Raw genomic sequence first — 13,468 nt, 5'->3', positions numbered from 1 at the left:
TATCAGGTGAGTGACTCCTTGTGAGGAAAAAAAAAATTAAAAAATGTGGAAAATACCATATCATATATACAGGGTAGAGAGAGCAGAGATGCTGATTTGCCTCTGTTACAACACTTTTTTTTTTTTAAATTGCTGGGAAAACATAAGGTTTTGTAAAACAGCAGTAACTTTAAGATCTTGGTCTGTGCAGTCATGATATCTGAGTAATTTTTCAGCCATATTGTCTAGCAGTTCATTTTTGTCCAGTACAAATGGGCAATAGGATTTGTACACTTAGAAATATATATATAGTTTTTATTAAACTAAAACTAGAGATGGGCCTGAGGAAATACCTCAGACTTGAGCACCCCAGATCCAAATTTAGTATAACAAACTGTGGCCACATACAGACATTATGGTGGATAGATTAGCGGGGATCAGAACCAAGACCTTCAGCATGAAAAGCAACATCTACAATGTTAGCTAAAGCAGCACTTCTTTAGCTCTCTAGAAAGTATAGGTTCTTATAGTCATTGGGCCTAGCCACTACATGGAAACATGATGCAGTGTGTTAAGCTGGCATATTACTTAAGCATTTTAGGCCACCTCTAAGTCATTTGCTGTAGATGAAATGAATTTACAGAAAACTTATGCTGAGCATCATGACATGATGCATTTGAACGTAAGAAAACATTTTTCTCCTTTTGAATTAAATATTTTTTCTCAAAAATAAACCACAAATAAGACAATTCATATGCTGATATTTGTATATATGTGCAGGGAGTAAATAGGAAAAAAAAAATAAAGAAAGCACAAATACATAAGGGGAAAAGTAAGGTAAAACTAGAATTGTCTGAAATGTTCCCCATAAAGCTCAAAACTCACATAGTTTCAGGTATCTTCATAAACTCAAACAATGGTTGTCAAAAGATTTACTACAATTTGCATACATTTTGATGAACCTGAGCTAATTTATGGTTTTGCAACAAAGGCACAGAAAATACATTGGTTTTTGTACAGTTTCTCAGTGTGAAAGTTGGTCATTTTGACTGAGTTTTGATTCAAGGCTTTAGGTTAACTTCATCTTGAAATTCAAAACAAAGCCTGGGGTTGCAAACCCATTCAGACTGCAATCAAAGAGCGGTTGAAACAAACTCCCAGAGAGTGAAACTGTTGAGCGGCATGTAGTTCTCCTTAAAACCCAACCAGAGGAGAAAGGGAAAAGAAACAATGGGTTTGTGGGTATAAATGCTGTCTGGCCAATTTGAGGTGCTTTATTTCTAAGCAATGGCCTTGATCCTGCAAAGAAAGTGCTTTGAAGCAAACGAAGGTCTGTGTGGGCAGAGGGATCTGCTCACAGGTATGAGATTGCATGATTTGAGTCAAAACTACTATACCACAGGACATTCAATATTAGATCAGAAAATTAGCTCCTGTGCCCTGAGTCGAAGCCCTATCTTCAACCTCATTCTTCTCCCATTTCTCCATTTAGCTGCCTTTCCTATAGGAATGATTGAGAGTATTTGCATAGTTACTATGCAAGGTACTAGTCAGCATGACTGAGGGAGGCAGAATATGGCATCAGCATTATACCTTTGATCAGAGGTATGTGGAACACAGGCCAATAGCCAGGTGAAGAAAGTGTGGGTTATACACAGGAGGGCTTGGGGTCCTCCCCGGGAAAATTCTGAAGCGTCAAAAGCAAGGTCCTAACTTTAGAATATGTAGACCATGATTTTAATCTAATAAAGCCAAAAACCAAAAGGGAAAGCCTGTCTGATTTTCATTTGGATTTCTAGAATAACACAGCAAATAAATTACCATGCATCAAAAAGCCTGGGCTAGCAAAAGCAGTCGTGTCATTCTCAGATACACAAAAAAGACAGTGTTCTCCCTTGGCAATATAGTGGTAGCCTGCACAGCCGAACAACAGTTATTTCCCTTGATGGGTTCCAGTAACATTCCCAACCTCAGACTTGCCCTTTTAAGGGCCTTCATTTTCCTAACCTGTCTAAAGGGTTTGGCCCTTTAAATTTGGCAGATCCCAGCAGCTGCAGCCCTAAAGTGGCCATTTTGCAACTGGCTGCTGCTTGCTGCATCTTCCTCTTTCCCTTTCCAGTTAGGTAAGTATTCTTATCACCATATTTTCCCCTTTCCTATGCTGAAGGAACGTGGTAGCTCTTATTCCTTCAAATATTAAAGAGAGTTGATAGTATTGTGTAGTTCTGTGATTGGGGGATGCTATAGTATGCTGTTTCCTGTAGTAATGACATAGGCTTGTTACTAGCACTGTAAATGGCTTGTGGGTGTCTCCCTTGTCAGGAGATACTACATTGCTACTAACATGTTACCACTGTAGCTGTGTGGCACTTTCCCTTCATTTTATGTTTGTAGGGAGGCGTACTGGATGAGAAGAGTTCAGTCCCTGAGTATGGGATGAAAAAGCGTAATATATTTGCTGTGGTTAGCACATACAGAAGAGACCTTGCTCACTGCCTACTCTTGCGCCCATTGAAATCAATGGCAGAACTTGAGTGGTGCCAGATCAAGCCCTTGGAGAGCTGGTAAATGCAACCTAATATGTGCCAACTTTTCAAATGGAAAGTAGGCATGATCTCCAAAATACAGAAGTAGCTGTGAATGGTGAGAGCATGTCTCCCCTTTGCTATCTACCTTCTTTTTGTCTGCAATTGGGAAATTCGTTTCCTCATTCCCTTCCTCCCTCCCCCTCCCCAAAAAAAATAGCCAAACAGGCACTACATCTTAGATTTAAAATGTTGCAAATCCTCTTATCCACCCACGCTCCCAAAAGGGGGAAAAAACTTTTTATACCTAATAGTAACAAATAGTCTTGTCCTCCTGGTAACTTTATTTTTTCCTACTTTCTCTTCTTATCCTCTGCTTTTCTCTTCGTTTCTTGCTGCATCTTCATTAATTTTTGGTTTCTGATTTTCCTTACATTAACTTCTCAATAATTTTTGAGCGCATGTAGAAAGAGATTAATAAAACTGGGACTTTTCAGCTTGGAAAAGAGACAACTAAGGGGGATACGACTGAGGTTTATAAAATCATGACTGGTGTGGAGAAAGTAAATAAGGAAGTGTTATTTACTCATAATACAAGAACTAGGGGGCACAAAGTGAAATTAATAGGCAGCAGGTTTGAAACAAACAAAAGGAAGTATTTCTTCACACAACACACAGTCAATCTGTGGAACTCTTTGCCAGAGCATGTTGTGAAGGCCAAGACACTAACAGGGTTCAAAAAAGAACTAGATACATTCATGGAGGAGAGGTCCATCAATGGCTATTAGCCAGGGATGGTGTCCCTAGCCTCTGTTTGGCAAAAGCTGGGAATGAGCGACAGGGAATGGATCAGTCGATGATTACCTGTTCTGTTAATTCCCTCTGGGGCACCTGGCATTGGCCACCCTTGGAAGACAGAATACTGGGGTGGATAGAGCTTTGGCCTGACCCAGTATGGCTGTTCTTGTGTGTGTGTGTGTTTATATATATATATATATATTTACACACACACAGAGAGAGAGAGACTGTGTGTGTGTGTGTGTGTATATACGTATGTATATACACTCAGACACACACACATGCACGCAGACACACATTCTCTTTCTCATCTTCATGTCTAACACCATTGGTCCCCTCTCCACACTAAATACAACCTTCTGTGCTGTTGAATCTATTGGTAATGGGGTAACATTAGGGGACCTACTTACCTCAAACTATGGGTGCTGAGAGTGTTTAGGTGGGTGAGTGCATTAAAACAATTTTGAGGGTTTCACTTCTCAAATGCTAGTTTGGGTTATTAGACAACTGTACGACTTTAGTTGCTCATCTTCTACCCATAATTGCCATCAGGTGATCCAGACTGCTTTCTTGTTCAGATAACTAATCCATAATACAGGGAATCATGCCCAATAATTGAAAAATATATACTAAGGACAAATTGCTATTTGCCTTACTCAGGTTGGCTTTAAACTTTCAGAAACCAGAAAGGGCAGTGTCTGGTTTGATGGTAAAGTATCAGACTTAAACCCTAAGAAATTAAATGTAGAAATAACCTCTTAGGTCATTCTGTCTATTGCTAGCACAGTTAGTAGTTCCCTATAAAATAGGGAGGTAGTAGGTAGTTCCCTATAAAATATTCTTAAGTGTTTACTTTTTTCCCTATAAAATATTCTTAAGTGTTTACTAGTCTACTTTTAAATACTTGAGAAATTGAGTTTTTACCCTATGTTGAGGATGACTGTTGTAGAATAATTTGCTACTGTGTTTCAATTTGTATTGCACCTTTCAGAAGATTCAGAATGCTTTACACAGTTACAAAATACAACTAAATACATAGAGATCGTTCAGTTTCACTCACCACTGGAATATAGTCAGCTGTGGAGAGGATGAGGCAATGGACTTCACTGTTAGGAGACAGGTCCTGAAAGCTACAGTTCTACATTGGTTTGTTTCATTACATGGGACAATCAGAATATTCCTTCTCCCTCCTGGCTTTTTTTTTTTTTTAACTCTTCAGATACTTGCAAAAATATAGAACACTTAAGCAATAAAAAAGGGGTGGGACTGGGAAGAGAGAGGAAAAATTCTTAAGGTTTGGATGAATAAATAAACTTTTGAAACTTAGCTAAAGTTTTCAGAATTTATACATTTTATACAACATCAATCAGAAGAGTAACTATGGTATTCCTGAAGACCAGGACCATTCAGTGCAATAAATATATGAAGAATACTGGGATTCCTGAGAATTGCAGCGGTTCTGTTTTATGTTTAACAGGGGCTGGGTTTTAGCAATGACATTTAACCTGTGGACTCAGTAAAAAGGTTAAATATTTGTTAACCAATCCTTTGAGGTTGCTTTTGTACTTGGCACTTCGCTGGATTAAATCCTTAGACAGTTACAGAGCCAATGGGAAAATATTGTCCCTTTATTAACAGAGAAATGTTTCAGTATCTATCAAAAACTACAATCTACTTATTATACACATCAGAGCTCAAAATTAGCTCAGATCACTGAGCCTAAAGTTCTTAGCACTATGGAGTCCTTTAAAATGACCTAAGTACACTCAGTTAAAATGGTCCTGTGTTAAGCTGTTCTGTGGCCAGAACATAACATAACACCATCAACACTGTGAGATCTTCCAGCCACAAGTCATTTGCTTCTAAAGGAAACAGCAAGACACAAAAACATCCCATTACAAGATCAGCATGAAAATCACATTCAATCTCCCAGCACATACAGATTACATGAAGGTTACCAAAGTGCATGTTATCATTTTCCATATGCAAGGAGCAGTCATATACATTTGTTTTGAATTACTTTTCTTTTAGATTATGGGGGGAAAGGGAGGACAAAAGTCGCGTACTGAGAGAGCACAGTGTGCGTCGTCTTTGTAACTTTCTGCATCATTTTCCCTTACAAAATGGAAGCAGGCAGATATGAGGTACATACTTAAATATGCTATAGTTTATAGAATAGTAGCTGATGGCAAACAGGTGGACAGATTTGTGATTTTTTTGTAGTGGAATGTTTCTGCTATTTAAAGTACTTATATTATGGTAGTACCTGAACACCTCTTAATCTTTACTGTATTTATTTTCACAACCCTTCATAGGTAGATCAGTGCTGTTACCCCCATTTTACAGATATGGAACTGAGGCACAAAGAGACTAAGTGACTTACCCAAGGTCACACAGGAGGCCTAAGGCAGAGTACGGAATTGAATAGGCCCCTTGAATTCCAGGCTAGCACCCTAAACACTAGATCATCCCTTCTCTCTCTGGTATTTTTCTTGTAATGGTTTTATAATGGAAAATAGTTCAGTGTACATTCACAGGTGGGTTATACACTGAAGAGTTTAAATCCCTTGGATTAAGTGTGTAACTATTTCTGCCACAAGTTACAGTTACAGCTGGAGTGCAAAGAATATCCTGTGGAAGAAAAATTTGTCTTGCTATTTTACAAAAATTCACCATGTACCTACCTGTAAATCTGCAGCAGCTGCAAGAGATACCTTTCCTTGTTGAGTCACTCTCTCTCCTTTTTTAAAAAAAGTTTGTGTGTGTATGAATGCAGAGCTTATGAAAAGGAGGAAATAATAACACTAGTTTAAGCCAGCCATAGTACTGGCACTGTGTAAACTTCCTTACCCAGCTGTGCCTGTATACTTCAATCCTCATCTGCACAGCCTCCTGCTATTCTAGTCTTGAACATATGTTGGGAAGAATCAGCCAACTGTGGAGGTTTTGTGGTATCTTCAAATGAAAGCTAACATGAGAGACCACCAAACGCCTTACATTCTGGTGATCAAATGAAAATGCAAGTGCATTAACCTTTATCCCCACCATACTGTGTGGGTGCTGCCTTCCTCATATCTGAGATCATAAACTGCTCAGGAAAGCAGGCAAAGAGGAAAATCCTGAGAAGCAATCTTTTGGATAGTATTGCTCAATATTGGGCACACTGCCAACATAATGGTATTCACAGCCCATGTGCCATTGTCGTGTTCAGAAACAGCTGTAAACACTCTAACAGAAGTGGGGGCATGTGAAAACAAGTGACATTTCTTTGAATGTCAGTGATATTTCAGAAACAATGTTAAACCAAACTGATGTGGTTTACAATGGAATGCAGGTGTGACACATGGCTAGAAAGGGTTAAACATCCTGCAAAATAAATAACCCTCAAAGAACATGTGGGGAGATAATGTTTGTGTTTTTACATATGTATGTGTAGGGTCAACAATGTAATATACAGTCCCTGTCTATGCTGTATTCTGATAATTCAGAGGTCAAAAGAACATCCTATAATTTAAATGAATTGTAAACAAGGGATATCTCTGTATTCCTCTGTCTTTGAAATGTATAGCAAATAATCTGTGAATGGTGGAGGAACAAGCAAACTGCCTTATGTTAATTCTATAGCTAAGTGCTGGTGATGGACCTCCTTCAGAGTCATTCTAATTACTTTTTGAACTCCAACTTGCCAAAAGACATGAAATTGTATAAAACTGTTTTTCAAACTGTAGGTCGTGACCCAATACTGGGTCATGGCATGTCAGACAGTGGTCAGCACCGCCAACTGGGATGTTAAAAGTCCCATCAACGGTGCTGTCCAGCTAAGGCAGGCTAGTGCCTACCTTTTCCAACACCACGCTACACCCTGGAAGTGGCCAGCAGTGGGTCCAGCTTTTAGGCAGGGGGGCCATGGGGCTCCATGCCCTGCCCTGCCCCAAGCACTGGCTCCGCACTCCCATTGGCCAGAAAGCGGCCAATGGGAGCTGGGGAGGAGATGGGGGTGGTGCCTGCGGGCAAGAGTCACGCGAAGCTGCTTGCATGCCTCCACCTAGGAGCTCAACCTGCTGCTGACAATTCCGGGGTGCAGCACAATCTGTGGTGCCAGATCAGGTGGGAAGCTGACCGGGGGTGGCTGGAGGTAAGTCCTCACCCTAACCCTGTGCCTCAATCCCCTGACCACGCCCTGAGCCCCCAAACTTTGCTCCCCTTCCTGCACCCCAACCCCCAGCTCCAAACCAGAGACCCCTCCCACACCCCGAACCCCTCATTCCTGGCCCCACCCCACAGCCCTCACCCCCGCATCCCAACCCTCTGCCCCAGCCCTGAGCCCCTCCCACACCCCAAACCCTCATCCCCAGCTCCATTGGGTCACGGGCATCAACAATTTTCTTCAACTGGGTCCCCAGAAAAAAAGTTTGAATATCACTGGTATAAAATATCCTTGGGTCCTGATTCTGTCATCTCAGGTCTGCTCAAGCTTTATTGGGAGAAGTTTGAGTCGCAAGGTCCCAGTTATGCTAGTACGCCCTAAATATAATATTTTGACATTGGACTATAACCTATGAACTATTTTTGAAAGAACTCTTTGTAACTACAAAGCTCACCTTGTCTGCTATGAATCTGAACCTCAGTGAATTCAACTCATGTCTGTATGTATATTGATCTTTTAACCATACGCTCTCTCTTTTGTTTTTTAATAAATTTTAGTTTAGCTCAGGGGTGGGCAAACTTTTTGGCCTGAGGCCCACTTCTGGATGAGGAAATTGTATGTAGGGCTGGGGCAGGGGGTTGGGGTGCGGGAGGGAGTGGGGGTGTAGGAGAGGGGTGCAGTGTGCAGGAAGGGTCTCAGGGCAAGGGGTTGAGGTGCAGGAGGGGGCTCAGTGCAGGGGGTTGTGTCCAGGAGGGGTGTGGGGTGCAGCAGGGAGCTTAGGGCAGGGGGTTGGGGTGCAGCAGGGGTGTGGCAGGGGGTTGTGGTGCAGGGTGCAGGAGAGGTTCATGGTGTGGGCTCCAGCCCAGCACTGCTTACCTTGAGCAGCTCGGGGGTGGCAGCGGCACACAGTGGGGCTAAGGCAGGCTCCCTGCCTGCCCTGGCCCCGTGCGACTCCCAGAAGTGGCCAGCATGTCCGGCAGTGGCTCCTGGGGGTGGGGTGGGGCAGAGGGCTCTGTGCGCTGCCCTCACCTGCAGGCACCGCCCCCCTTCCCCCGCAGCTCCCATTGGCTGGGACCTTCGGGGGTGGTACCCGCAAGCGAGGGCAGCACACAGAGCCCTTCACCCCTCCCTCCCTCCTCCAGGGGCCACAGAGACATGATGCTGGCTGCTTCCAGGAGCGGCGTGGGGCCAGGGTACGCAGGGAGCCTGTCTTAGCCCCACCACACAACGGGGCTGACAATTCTGCTGGTCGGATTGAAAGCGCTGATGGGCTGGTTTGGGCCTGCAGGCCGTAGTTTGCCCTCTCCTGGTTTAGTTAATAAGAATTGGCTGTAGTATGTATTTGGGTAAGAACTGAAACATTCATTATCCTGAGAGGTAATGTGTCCGATCCTTTGGCATTGGTAGAACAGTGTTGTTTGGCCTTCTGAGTAATCAGTAAGGTAATAAAGAAGCTGTTTTATGCTCGCTTGGTAAATTTAAGTATTGGAACATCCACCAGCTTTTGGGGGATTGTTTACCCCATTCTTTGCAGTTCACCCTGTTTGATCGACCACAGATAGCCCCCAATGGGACCCAGGTCACAGCAGGATACATTCCTATTTACTTTTAGCTGTAGATACCATGGGGAAGGGAGGAGAAATCAGAATTACCCAATTCAAAGTGAGTCTGTCCCCATGATGATGTCTACATTACAAATTTACCATGTCATGGAATTCAATTAACACAGTTGGTCATAATCTTGTAGATGGAACTGAGTTATTTTAAACTGTTGTCATAGTCACAGTTGCATCTCTGACTCCTTTCGGGTTTCTCCAAGCGTACCCCCTAGCTATCAGGCCTTGTATCTTTATCTCTCCAGGGTGGAATTCTGCAATTCTCCCAGTATTAGACCAGGTCCTAGGTTACAGCACCCTGTGCATCAGCTGTGTACCCAGCAGGTCCAATTGCATTTGGACATTGACCATTCTTCCATTCAGGAGTCTGTGACCTGTGATGTATATAGTATTGACAACCTTCTTTAAACCAAATTATTGTTTAGTTAACAGTAAAAACAAAACATTTAGAGAAAAAAGATTTTAATACAACAGTCCATACACATCTATCTTACCTAATGATCCCCTGATAATAACCAAGGCAGGCCTAGCTTCTTTAGGCACCCAAGAACGCTCCTGTGTGTCAGTCTGGTTCCCCCAAACAACTTCCCCATCTCTTTAGAGAGAGAGAGACCCTTTTTAAACTACTACAGTCCTTTTGTTCTTGTTATTCCCAGGCTTTGGCCCTTCTGGTTAAAACTAGTGTTGGAAATTGGCTGGGGAAGAGGTAAAATCTTCAAAGCTAAGAGATTGGACATTGTTTTGTTACCTGGACTCAGGTGTTTGCAGAAAAGTGGCTTATCTTGAGCCATTCTGTTTTCTTCCTGCTTGCTTTTCTCTACAACTCCTTATTGAAGTAAGCCAATGTATTTATACAGTAAATACCCCAATAACCACATCAACATGTTATATTCATACATTATTACAGAGCAGCTACACTCAGTCACAACACTATCCCTGAACAGGATATGTTATACTGGATCCCCAGACAGAGTTGATTTTGCAGGGTAGATGGGATCCATACGTTTTGATGGGATGTTACCCATTTCCTCTAATAATGTTGACAAGACTTTGGGAATGCTTTGCTACCCAGTTATGGACAAGATGGGGAAATTCTCCATGAGTGTTGTCATAAATATAAAGGGAAGGGTAAACCCCTTTGAAATCCCTCCTGGCCAGGGGAAAGCTCCTCTCACCTGTAAAGGGTTAAGGAGCTAAAGGTAACCTCGCTGGCACCTGACCAAAATGACCAATGAGGAGACAAGATACTTTCAAAAGCTGGGAGGAGGGAGAGAAACAAAGGGTCTGTGTCTGTCTGTATGCTGCGCTTGCCAGGGACAGAACAGGAATGGAGTCTTAGAACTTTTAGTAAGTAATCTAGCTAGGTATGTGTTAGATTATGATTTCTTTAAATGGCTGAGAAAAGAATTGTGCTGAATAGAATAACTATTTCTGTCTGTGTATCTTTTTTATAACTTAAGGTTTTGCCTAGAGGGGTTCTCTATGTTTTTGAATCTAATTACCCTGTAAGATATATACCATCCTGATTTTACAGGGGGAATTTCTTTATTTCTATTTACTTCTATTTTTTATTAAAAGTCTTCTTGTAAAACACTGAATGCTTTTTCATTGTTCTCAGATCCAAGGGTTTGGGTTTGTGGTCACCTATGCAAATTGGTGAGGCTTTTTATCCAACATTTCCCAGGAAAGGGGGGGGTGCAAGTGTTGGGAGGATTGTTCATTGTTCTTAAGATCCAAGGGTCTGGGTCTGTAGTCACCTAGGCAAATTGGTGAGGCTTTTTACCAAACCTTGTCCAGGAAGTGGGGTGCAAGGTTTTGGGAAGTATTTTGGGGGGAAGGACGCGTCCAAACAGCTCTTCCCCAGTAACCAGTATTAGTTTGGTGGTGGTAGCGGCCATTCCAAGGATAACGGGGGTAATATTTTGTACCTTGGGGAAGTTTTGACCTAAGCTGGTAAAGATAAGCTTAGGAGGTTTTTCATGCAGGTCCCCACATCTGTACCCTAGAGTTCAGAGTGGGGGAGGAACCTTGACATGGTGGCACAGTGGTGGGATTAACCTGAAATCATTTTGAGATCCAGTTGAGATTTTTTGAACTAGAAATACAGATTTTAAAAAGGAATTTTTAGGAAGTCCAGAAGGCAGCTTTGAAACTGAAAGCAGCTTGGTTTCTCTCTGCTTTGTGGCCAAGCAGAGACAAAAGGGGATTATCTTGTGAATTGCAGGTTTTCTTTGCCTGGAGGCAGGGTACTTAACTCCTGCAGGGAAATTCACAGTCTTCCAACCCAGAGGTTTTTTTTTTTTTTCTTTTCTTCCTAAAAGTAAATAGGGGGTGTGTGCTCTACCCATTTGCCTGGAGACAAAAGTGGCAGGGTTTTTTTTAGGATTTTGATTTTTTTTTTGTTTTACAAGGAGCACAGGTTTGAAAAGAAATTTTTTTTCTTCTTTGGGCTGGGTAAGCAGGTTTCCAAGTAGTTGGAGGTTTTTTGCTTTAATTTGGGCCCAGAGCAGAGACAAGGGAATTGTCTTTTTCTGTAGGCTGACAATCACTATCAGAGAATAGGTATTCTATTCCAGCACAGCAAAATTTTACAGCCAAGTTTTGTTTGTTTATTTCTAAACCTCGGGTGTAAAGTTAGTTAAAAACAGAGAGGTTAGAATGGCCAAATCCTCAGCTCGACTACAGCTGGAATTAGCCAAATTTCAGGCTGAGGAAAAACAAAGGGAACATGAAAGACAGATAGAACTCATGCGGCTGAAGGAGGAGGAGAAGGAAAAAGAGAGGAAGCATGTGGAGGAGATGGAGAGGATAAAGGCCCAGCAGAATATACCAACAAACCCTAGCAATCCTTCTCCAGGTACCACTTCCCATCCCAGAAAGTTCCCCACCTACAAGGCAGGTGATGATACTGAGGCCTTCTTAGAAAACTTCGAAAGGGCCTGCCTTGGGTACAACATCTCTACTGACCAATACATGGTAGAGCTGAGGCCGCAGCTCAGTGGACCCTTAGCTGAGGTGGCAGCTGAAATGCCTAAAGAACACATGAACAAGTATGAACTGTTTAAATCCAAGGCGAGAGTCAGAATGGGGATAACACCCGAGCAGTCTCGTCGGAGGTTCAGAGCCCTAAGGTGGAAACCAGACATGTCATTTACCCGACATGCCTACCACATTGTAAAACATTGGGATGCCTGGATATCAGGGGCAAGTGTTGAATCTCCAGTAAATTTGCCCTTCCTAATGCAAATGGAACAATTCTTAGAGGGTGTTCCTGAGGAAATAGAAAGATACATCCTAGATGGGAAACCCAAAACTGTAATTGAGGCAGGAGAGATTGGAGCCAGATGGGTGGAGGTGGCAGAGAAGAAGAAAACTGGTCGCAGTTGGAGCGGAGACCAGAAGGGACCACCCCAGACCACACCCTATTACCGGGGGCCGCCCAAAGCCCCACCTACCTCCCAAAGAACCCTCCAGACCCCTTATCGTCCCACCACCCCGTTCTCCAGCAACCCTCCTCGCCCCAGTGACCCGTCAGCTGGACGATGTTTTAAGTGTAACGAGCTGGGGCATGTAAAGGCCAACTGCCCCAAGAACCCCAACAGATTACAGTTCATTGCACCGGAATCACACCAGAGGTCCACAGGCCCAGATACCTCCCAGATACCCTTGGAGCGGAGGGAAACTGTGAGTGTGGGTGGGAAGAAGGTCACCGCGTGGAGGGACACCGGAGCACAAGTGTCAGCTATCCATGCTTCCTTAGTGGACCCCAATTTAATCAACCCAGAGATCCAAGTGACGATTCAACCCTTCAAGTCCAACTCTTTCAATTTGCCTACAGCCAAGTTGCCTGTCCAGTACAAGGGCTGGTCAGGAATGTGGACTTTTGCAGTCTATGATGATTATCCCATCCCCATGCTGTTGGGGGAAGACTTGGCCAATCATGTGAAGCAGGCCAAGAGGGTGGGAATGGTCACCCGCAACCAGGCTAAACAAGCCGTGAGGCCTAGCTCTGTTCCGGAAACTTCTATCAGGACCCTGTCAGAGGTGATGGACCTGGACCCCAGGCCAATGTCTGCAACAGCAGTAGTGGATCCAGTCCCAGAGACCCAGACGGAACCAGTCCCAGAACCGGAACCAGCCAAACAACCAACACCAGACCCCGTGTCAGCACTGAATCCAGTACTTGCAACCTCAACACCAGAGGGCCCCACCGAACCTGAACTGGCAGCAGCCGATAACCCTACACAAGAGGCTCAGCCGGAGCCTGAATCCCAACATAGTGCACCAGCGGAGAGCGGTTCACAGTCAACAGAAACAGCTCCATCCCCTATATCGCTTCCAGAGGGACCAAGCCTAGGTCCACAATCCCATGAGGAACTGATGTCTCCAGCATCAAGGGAACA

General features: G+C 43.4%; 1 long non-coding RNA gene across 3 annotated transcripts in view; it reads right to left on the bottom strand.

The window, feature by feature from the left end:
• LOC311516345 overlaps positions 1-6,340 on the bottom strand; it is a 74,567-nt gene extending 68,227 nt beyond the window's left edge. For 2 of the 3 annotated variants that reach the window (XR_014710386.1, XR_014710387.1), the window contains exon 1: positions 4,363-4,455. This is a non-coding gene — a long non-coding RNA (uncharacterized lncRNA). Of the gene's footprint in view, positions 1-4,362; positions 4,456-5,986; positions 6,043-6,152 lie in introns of those variants that run through there. The other variant, XR_014710385.1, reaches the window with a different exon arrangement.
• Positions 6,341-13,468: the final 7,128 nt, after the last annotated feature.

The sequence above is a fragment of the Lepidochelys olivacea genome (genome assembly GCF_965140295.1).
Source record: "Lepidochelys olivacea isolate rLepOli2 genome assembly, chromosome: 2".
Lineage (NCBI taxonomy): Eukaryota > Metazoa > Chordata > Testudines > Cheloniidae > Lepidochelys > Lepidochelys olivacea.
Note: the sequence above shows the minus strand (reverse complement) of the source record. Positions and strands in the feature narration are given on the sequence as shown.